Below are 7,721 nucleotides of genomic sequence, written 5' to 3'. Positions count from 1 at the left end.
ACCCTCATCGGGGAGCAGCCCCTGGAAGAGCGCGGCTGGGGGGCTCCGGTGGCCAGGGCAGGGGGAGCCGGGGGGCTGCGGGCGCTGCCCACCCCTCCGCCGTGCCCGCCGCCGGGCGTGCTCGCATTTGCGCGCTCCGCGCTCGCCGGCCGCGGCTGCGCATCCGCATCCAGCGCCTCGAACCCCGAGCCGGGGAGGGGGAGCTGCCCCCCGCCCTTCGGGGGTGCGTGGGGGATGCTGTGCGGGGCAGCCTGCGCCCCCCGGCCCGCAGCCCCCCCCGTTTGCCTTTCGCTTTGCTCACTGTTGCGTGGCCGCCGAGCCCCCCTCCCCTGGCAATCCTTGGGGGATATCAAGGGCAAGGAAGAGAAGGGTTACCTGGAGGAAAGGGTTGCTAAGCAACCCCTCCCCCCCGACCCCCCCCCCAAGCACCGCAAACCCAAAACTCGTTCCAGGCCTGCAACCAGATTAGCATATTAATGAGGCTGTAATTTCCCCGGAATTGTCTGCACGTCTATGCCCGCTCACAGCACACTGGCCCAGGAGTTTGCTATGCAAATAAACTGGTTTTACAGGCTGTGGCTTAATTAACTCATCAAGTTCATCTTCCTAACAAAAAAGGCAGACTAACTGCGGATTAATGGACCTGTGTTTGCTCTTCTTTCTCTCCCCCTCTCACCCACTCCCTCCCGGAGGCACTGCCTCCCTGCAGACCCTTCCATCCCCGGCCACTCCAGCCTCAGTGCTGGGGAGATCCTCCAGCCTCACAAGGAGATAAATCCTGGGAAAGGAGGTGGGGGGGGAAGGAATCTTAATACCGCTTCCAGCAGAGTCGGGGAGGTTTCCTCATCGACTTCAAGGGGAATAAGATGGATCAGGCCTCGAGGATGGTAATTACACCTTCAGTCGAAGCTGGCAGGTGACCACTTATGAGAAGGAGGTGGCACATCGTGGCACTGTCTCTTTAAAATGGTTGTCTCTGTGCGGATCAGGGGTCGGGGATTTTGGGGAGGCGGATTAAGGTACCATTTCTAGGGGAGCGCTGGCAATCCTGCTCCTTCCCTAACGGTGCAGGGTCAGAGCAGGCAAGAGGGATGCTCTCCCTCCTGGGTTAATTAGAAAGGTCCTTCCTGCCTGCATCCCATGCTCAAAGACAAGATGTCTTTTGAGAACGACCCCCAAAAAAGGTAAGTACAAGGATTTGCAGAGTCACTGAGGGAAAGTTCACATGGCCAAAAGTCTGTATTCAACAGCAAATCCCAGGCTGGGGAGCTTCCTTTGAGCATCAACATCATTATGAGTTCACCTCCCCTTCCCCACCTCTGTGTTAACCTCTTCCTTCCCTGGGAAGACAGAAGCAGTTTCCTGTGGGAACTGGATGGGGCACAGATGTCCCCCGTCGCTTCCACCTAGACTGGCAGCAGGAGGAGCTGGCTGGGAGTGCTCAGCCCCCGGGCTGTGTGTGAAGTGACTCCACTCAGAGATGAAATGTCTGAGTGGATCTTTTCCCTTTTAATTCCGGCTGTGTTGTTAGTTAATTGTAGTTTGACATCCAGGGAGGTTTTCTGCGGCTCGGAAGGTGGCCTGGGATACTGAATTCAGAGCCCAGGGTGGGAATGGCTGCGTTGCCATTCATAGCATGGACTGTGCCAGCCCGATGCACAGAGCCCCAAGGAGTGCAGAGCCCCAACTCCCAAAAAGGCAACGGGAAACTCCAGAGCAGTTAAATACCTGCAGGGAGGGGTTCTGAGCATGGACCAGGCTCCTCTTGGCAGTGCCGAGCAACAGGACAAGAGGAATGGGCAGGGACTGATGCCCAGGAAGTGCCACCTGAACATGTGGAAGAGCTTCTTTCCTGTGACCAAGCACTGGAACAGGTTGCCCAGAGAGGCTGTGGAGTCTCCCTCACTGGGGATATTCCAGGCCCGTCTGGACACAATCCTGTTCCCTGTGCTCTGGGATGACCCTGCTGGAGCAGAGAGCTTGAACCAGATGACCCAGAGTGGTCCCTTCCAGCCTGACCCATCCTGTGACTCCGTGGTGACCCCAAGGCCATCCAGCCTGGGCCCTTGGCTTCCACCCGTGGTGGTCACAGCATATCTCTGCCCACCACCCTGCAGCCACATTTCCACAGCCCCTCCCGTGCTCTCAGGCTGCTGGAATCACCCCCTGCAATCCCCCACAGCTTTGTGGGGTGGGAGGGGGCTGGTTCCCAGCCAGCTGAGCTGCCAAAGACCTTCCGGCTGCTCCATGCGCTCAGCTCTGCAACTTCCCCTCAGCAGAGCTCTGCAGAGCTTCACGCCTCCCTTGAAAGTTTAGGAGCATTCAAATGACACTCAGCTGAAGACCACCCCTCTTCCGGCTGCAGCCTCTTTGGAATGGATTTAAGTTGAAGCTTTCTTGATAAAGTTGGCTTAGACTGGACAAAGTCCTTGAAAAATTCTAACTGTGCTCAGAAGCTTCTCTACATTCACAGGAAAATGGACTGGCTGACCTAAAAGGTCTTTTCCATCTCTAATTTCTGTGGTTTCATGATTCATCCCTCTTCTTTGAAAGTGTTTCCTACATGAAATGTCTCGTTGGATGAAAAAAAATTACAATAAATAATCTTTTCTCATTTCCTCTCCTCATTGCCAGAGCCTCGGAGAGGTGAGGGATATGTCTGCTCTGACATGAACCGAGCAGTGGAAGAGAAAAGGCGAACAAGGATTCAGCTTAGCTGCCAAGAAGGAAGCTGTTCCTGCCAGGTGGGGTAGGAGGGGTTATGCCAGAGACATCCTTTCCAGAAGCACGCTCGTTCCTCGCTTTCTCAGATCAGGAGAAACCTCTGAGCTGGAGAACAGCCGTCTCCCAAGGACAGAGAAGTGGCCACATCCTGAGGAGAGGACATCCCTCAGATTGCTGCTCCCAGGAGATGAAATAACAGTTCCTCCGGATGCTCCTGGGAATCAGACGTGGGCTCAGCATTCTTAACGTCCTCCGGGAATTTCTCTCCTAAGAGCTTGCCCAGTTCCCTCTCAATGCATTGAGTTCCTGCAGTGAGGAGTTCCAGAGATAACTCCTTGCAAGGAGCACAGTTTGCCTTAAATCTTGCTTCTCCCACCTTCACCTGAAGGCATGGAAGGGGCTTTGGTTTGGAAATGTCTGCCAAAGACACCACATAACCTCAGAAAGGAAGCAAAACCCTCCAGAGGTCAGGCAAGACATTCCCCTGGGAATGCACAAGTGCATCTTTCCATCCTAAAGCAGCCCTGCATGGGGAAGGAACTGGGAGTTACCCCAAGCGAGGGCACAGGAAAGATCCCTTAGCTCGTGGCCACCAGGCCACCCCTCAGCTCCCCATCCCAGTCCCTGAGGCTCTCCCCCAGCCCTGTACAACCCAGGGAAGTTGTGCATCCCTGTATCCTTCTCCTCCCTGGATTTCTGATACCCCAGGGCTGAGGTTGTCTCTGCTCCCATGGCTCTCAGGTGACTTTGGCTCACAGCATCACACCAACACTCCTGATGAGGGACAAACTTAAGATCACCAGATTATTCCTATTTTCCTGTTGGATAATGCCTTTCAACCCAACCCATGAGTTAATCCTTTCTCTCCCACAGGTTCAGCAGTTCCTGGAAAACGTCCACTTTCAACTGGTTTCTGCTTTAAAATTTGAGTATGAATTTGGGCACAGGCCCACATCAGGTCATTTCCAGAATGGCTGGGGAGCTGCTGTGTTTTGGGGCTGGCACCCCATTTGAAGCCACTAATCTGGTGGCATCAGTATGGGAAAGCAATGGGGGACAGAGCTGCTGTCCCCAAAATGAGGGGAAGAGGGAGAAACAAAAGGGACAAACCCCTGTAGAAAGGCAAGCTCAGCATCTGATCCTGGCTCACTTAACTGCGAGGTTTTGCCAGGGATTTGGGGATCAGAAGTGGTTGGAATGATAATTACCCATCTTCAGCTGTTACCTAGGAGGTGTTTATGTGAAGAATTGTGACCATAATATAGGAGTTTCAGCTCTTTTTATTTCGTTGATTTAGTGGATTTTCATTCTCTCTTTCCTTTCATTTTCTGGAAGCACTGTAAACCCAAAGTCCTCCGGCATCACCCCTCTCTGCAAAATGCAGATTTATTTTTTTTTAAACAAAGACTAAAGCTGAAGTGCTTACAGTCAGGGGATCACCCAAAATTTGAACACTTGCCAGGTACCATTTCCACCCGTAAGAAGTACCAATCCTTTTTCCAGCTGACATTCCAGGACATTGATTTTTTTTTTTTTTTTTTCTTTCCCCTTTTCTCCAACATCGCTGCTACTTCAACAAAAGGGGGAAAATGGGTTTATACAGAAGAGGGAATCCAAGAGGTGGAAAGCTACACAAGCCAAGCTTTGAAATTAAAATCTGCCCTTTTAGGATTAACGAGGAGAGTGATAAAACAAGGGAACAAATTTACAGAGGGACACATCAGCCCTCTCCTCACAGCGGCCCCTCAGCTGGCAGCCGGCCGCGGGGGAGGCTGCTGCCTGCCCACACATCGTGGGGCAAGATGCAGAAATTACCCCCAGCTCACACTCCATGGGAGGTCAGACTCCACGCTCATTGGGGTCCCTTCTGGCCCTAAAATCCATGAATCTATTGATGCTCTGAGGCTTTAAAAGCAGCAGCTGCTCCTATGCAGCACCTAGTTCTCATAAGCGTTTGGAATAATGGATCCATATTGTGCCAATGCATACTAATGTTAATATACATTTGCAGCACACAATGTGATGGCTTTGGAGACACCCAGGTGTCAGATGGAATCAGTGTCACTGACACACCGGGCCAGGACTCCACCGCAGGTCCCTGTTGGCTTCTCCAGTGGGAAGCTGTCGCTTCTTTGAAATTATTGTGTTTATCCCTTATGTTTCTGGAGGAAAAAAAAATAAATTTATAAAGGAATTGTACCAGGCCCACCACAGGATTGGTGCCTGCGGTTTGCAGCCAGCCAAAGCCTGGTTTGCACAGGGTTAGGGATGGGGATGTGAGGGAAAACAAAGAGAGGAGCTGTATGAGGTGTACCCAAGGAGCTCAGAGGTGCAGCCTTCTGCTCTCCCTTTTAATCTCCTCTCATGCACCAATGCAAAGAAACGAGGAGCCAGGGCTGGGGCTGCTCCCAGCTCTGTCCCTGCTGAAGTCGGGAGAAGTTGCGCAAAGCATTTGCGAGCCAGAGCCTGCCTCTGCCGGGTTTAATCCCCCCCCCCAGCTTCCAAGTGCAGGCTCAGCTTCACACCCTGCAGAGGGAAAATGGCCTCTCCAATTGCTGCCTTGGGTTGGGATTGTGGGGGCACAGCAGGAACAGGCTCCCACCTCCAGCCCCACTCCCTCCACAGCCACAGACCGTGTGTGGGTGTGCAAGTGGAGAGAAGTGCTCTGGGTGTGGGGTGCCAGGGGAAGGTTTGCACCCCAGACCCACCCTGGGTGGTTTGCAAGAGTTTAGAGCTGTGTGCTTGTGTGGAATACCTTCACTTTCATATGTGTACATACAGATACTTCATCCTCTCATAATTAGCACCAGCCTGGCCTAAATTCCCTGCCCAAACACCCTTGTCATGCTGATATGAGCCCATTTCTTTACAGGAATTCAGGACAGCAGCACACCACCCAGCAAGTCCTCAACAGTTTGAATGCTCATTATTCCAATTGGCCAATTAGTCCCGGTGCTGGGAACAGGGGGATTTTGTCACCACTCAGGCACTGCAAGGGTTAAGGCTGACCCTGCCTTGGGACTCCCCCAGGCTGGACTGGTCCTTGGCCATCCCTATCTCCCTTTGTGAGGAGTTACTTCCAATGGGACAGCTAAACCTATGTTCCCCTCCGGCTGGGTTTTTTCCCCTTGCTATCAAAAAAACCCACCAAAATTAAAACCTATCAGAAATATTAAAAAAAAAAAAAAATAAAAGGAAAAGAAAAAAGAAACCAACAGCTTCCCAAGTCCCCAGGAACTCTGATTGTCTTTAAACCCTGCACAGCCCCACACAGTACCCTGCTTCTGGATCTTCTCTCCTGTCTTCCAGACATCCTGGGAAGCCCGGGATATCCAGAATCAATGGGATAACCCCTCCATCAGAGCAGGTGGAGCTGTTTTCGTGGTCCTGCTTGTGATTAAGAGAGGCAGGTGTGCATTTCCAGTGAGAACTTGTTAGCAGGAGGAAGCGGGGATGGAGGAGAGGGGAATGCAGGAGAGAGGAAGCGGTGTGGCCCCGTGCCCAGGTGACAGTGACAGTCCGAGCACACCCAGCACAACCACACATTTGGCAGCTGATGAGGTTAGGGAGGTCCTGTACCGTCTCCCCATTCCCTGAGGCAGCGGAGGAATTATCCCATCCCTGCCCAACATGAGGCGCTTCTGTCTCAGCTTCTGACCAGGGGTGTGAAACGGGTGTTGGAGGCGTCTAGGCCGAACTCTCAACCCCATTCCTGGTCCCAGGACAACCCCAGAAAGGGCTCTCTCTTCTGACCTGCACAGAGAGAGGAAAACCTCATCCCCTGGCATGAAAAGATGGGGCTGAGGGATGGTTCGGCTCCCCCGGAGCCTGGGTACGTCAGAGAAGGCAGGGCCACGGCGGTGGGTGTTGCAGGGGGAATGTGCGTGTGCAAGGGCTGGTTTTGTGTGTAATGTGGCACAGGGCTGCGCTTCCGAGCCGCGGAGTTGTGGGGGGAACGAGGATTTGGGGCGTGCAGGGAGCGTGCGTGTGAGCAGGGGCCGTGCACACGCACGGAGGAATGCAGGGAATGTGCGGGGTGGGCGGCGAGCGCGGGGAAGGGAGATGCGGGAGAGGATGAGGCAGACAAAGAGCTCTGCGGGCGGGCAGGGAGACACCCCAAGCCCTTCCCCGGGGGTGTCCCGGCCAGCCCCGGGGAGGACACCCCGCAGGAGGCCCCTGCTCGCTGTCCCGGGGGTGCGGTGAGCGTGTGAGTGTGTAAGGACAGGAGCACTTGCAGCGGTGCCCGAGCGTCGCCTCTCCGTGACACTCGCATTTCGCCACTTCGTTTTCCCGACCGCCGGGGTCCCCATGGGGCTCCCCCCCCCCCGCGCCAGCACACTTTTTTTTTTTTGGGGGTCGTTTTTAACCGCAGCCGCTGTAAAGTAAAAAAAACCGCGCTGAGATCCCGCCGGTCCCGCAGGGCCGGTGCCCGGGGCCAGCGGGGTCCTGAGCAGCACAGCTCCGCTCCCCTCGGGATGAAAGACTGGGGGGGCAGGGGGTGTCTGATAATTCTATCGTGGTATTGGCCAAATTTCCAGTCTTTCTGGCCGAGGCGGTTTTCTGTGGGAGAAGGGAAACGGGAAGTGTGAGAAAAACAGAGAGGGATGGAGAGATCGGAAGGGAATGTGTGTGAAATGCGAGGGAGAAACGAAAAATAGAGCAGCGGAGAGTGCGGGGAGAGAGAAAGGGAGAACGAATAGAGAGAGGAAAAGAGAAAATTGAGGGAGGAGAAAGGAAAGGAGACAAAAAGAAAATGAAGGAAAACGGGGGGAAAAAAAACAAAAGGAGAGAATGAGAAAAAGAATAAAATGAGGGAAACGTAGGAAAAATATGAGAAAAATAGGGGGAGGAAGGAGAAAAACAACAACAAAAAAAGAAATAAAAGAGAAAAACAGGCAAAAAACCATAGAAAAATAGAGACATACAGAAAACCAGGGGAAATATAAAGAAAAAAGGGAGAAAACAAAAAGGAGAAAAGGGAAAACCGACAAAAAAAA

This window comes from Corvus brachyrhynchos, unplaced genomic scaffold (genome assembly GCF_000691975.1).
Source record: "Corvus brachyrhynchos isolate BGI_N302 unplaced genomic scaffold, ASM69197v1 scaffold19, whole genome shotgun sequence".
Taxonomy (NCBI): Eukaryota; Metazoa; Chordata; class Aves; order Passeriformes; family Corvidae; genus Corvus; species Corvus brachyrhynchos.
Note: the sequence above shows the minus strand (reverse complement) of the source record.